Raw genomic sequence first — 1994 nt, 5'->3', positions numbered from 1 at the left:
GGTGATGGTGGTGGTGGTGGTGGTGATGGTGATGATGGTGGTGGTGGTGGTGGTGGTGGTGGTGGTAGTGATCTAAGCACACACATATGCACAACCATACAGAGGGAGAGACAGAAAGAAAAATAGAGAAAGAGAAATGGAGAGAGAGAGAGACTAGTTTTTAGTTATATGCAATTAATAAGTCTTGAAGTCCTATTATTTTCTCAGTAAATAAACTTTCTTTACTCTTTTTTATAAGATTTCACTTTGGTGACACCAACTTGTAATGATAAACACTCACCTGTGTGCACTTTCTTGAGCTCTCTCTAGTCCAGGCATGAGTCTGTTCTGCCGATGGACTGATGATTTAACATGAGTTTTAGAATGTTCCCTGTAATGGAAAAAGTCCCTAAACCTCCTAGGTCTCAGTCTCTTTCTCTAATTCAAGAGGAATTAAGAACAATGATGACTCTTGAACGTCTGTACATTGATTCCAGACTGAGGCTCTGGAATAGCAAGGTTCCCTCATTCCTCCTGCCCAGGTTTTCTCCTTCTCACAGCTCTGCTGGGCCCCTAATTTTGTCCCAGTTCCAGAAAGCTGTTCTTTGTGGTCTATAGAGCCACACCCACATGGTGTTGTCAGGGAAAGAAAAATCTCTTCTTAACAATCTATTTTTCCTGAAAATTTCTTTTACTTTTATGATTTATTGAAACTTTTACTCCTCGGAAACAAACTACTGTGATTCTCAAGGGCTGGTGATTCTCATAGCTATGGCTCCTAGCACAGGGCCTACCAATGGGGTAAATATTATCCTTGCTGTCTGGTGCAGATCCAAACTCATTTACTTTTCCCTGAGTACTGCAGCAAGAACACACAGCACTGGACAACCCATCATCACACACAGGGGGCTCATCGGTGTCAATCAAAGTATCTACTTTTCACTCTCTCTAATCCTACACTTACATTCCAGATTTTTGTAGCCCAAATCACTAAGGCCAAATGATGACAAACAACTTATCTGTCTAACTGTAAGCCTTCATCTTCATAGTGAACCATCTTTTTAAGGTTTTAATGCTACCAAATTGACAATGGTCGGAACACTAAGCATAGACACAGTCTCTCTCCTCTCTGCCATATACTGATGTACATGTGACATAGCAGCCACACCTACAACACTTCTAGGGGAAAAGGTGGTGCTCTTTTTTTACTATATTACTTACCTAGTATTTGCACTGTTTTGAGTAGAACAAAGCTTTGGTGGATTTATGTTTCTATACTTGAATGCTATATACTGGATAATTTATAAAGAAGAGATTTCATTTATGACTATGAAGACTAAGAAATTCAAGAGGATGGCCAGGAGATAATTAGTCCCAGATGAGGGAGGCCTTCATGCTGCATGTTGTAGTTGTATTAACAACTACAGAGGGCATCACCCAGCCAGAAGAGCAACTGCACTAGCTCAGACCTCCTTTCTCTTCTCAGAAAGCATCCATGCAGTCATAGGGCCCTATCCAAACAACCCTACCTAACTCTAACTACTTCCCAAAGGCCCCCATCTTCAAACACCATTAACATATGGATTTGAGAACTGAGTTTCCACACCATGAACTTTTGAGGGATACATTCAAATAGGAACAATGGGTTTGCTGAATTTAAAAACCTGACTTAAGGGAAAAACAATCATTTCTTCACTCTTTAATCGACCAGCTCTCCAGATTCAACTGATTCTTTTAATTGCTTTAATCTGTAGTCATTATTTATTTTTATTACTATTATTTTTTATTTCTCATTAATTTATTTACTTCACATCTCTATCACAATTTCCCCCTTCCTCCTCTCCTCCTAGTTCCTCCCTCTCACCTGCCCTCCCCGCAACCCACCTCTCCTTCCTTTGTCCTCAGAAAAGGGAGGCCTCCCATGGATATCAACCAGCCTTGGCATATCAAGCTGCAGTAAGACTAGGAGCATCTTCTCCTATTGAGGCCAAGCAAGGCAGCCCAGTTAGGGAAAG

General features: G+C 40.9%; 1 non-coding gene across 1 annotated transcript; it reads right to left on the bottom strand.

Moving 5' to 3' along the window:
* Positions 1-1037: 1037 nt before the first annotated feature.
* Positions 1038-1169, bottom strand: LOC116085527. The gene has a single exon (XR_004116620.1). It is a non-coding gene; the product is annotated as a small nucleolar RNA SNORA17 (small nucleolar RNA).
* Positions 1170-1994: the final 825 nt, after the last annotated feature.

Source organism: Mastomys coucha, unplaced genomic scaffold (assembly GCF_008632895.1).
Source record: "Mastomys coucha isolate ucsf_1 unplaced genomic scaffold, UCSF_Mcou_1 pScaffold9, whole genome shotgun sequence".
NCBI classification, from domain to species: Eukaryota; Metazoa; Chordata; class Mammalia; order Rodentia; family Muridae; genus Mastomys; species Mastomys coucha.
Note: the sequence above shows the minus strand (reverse complement) of the source record. Positions and strands in the feature narration are given on the sequence as shown.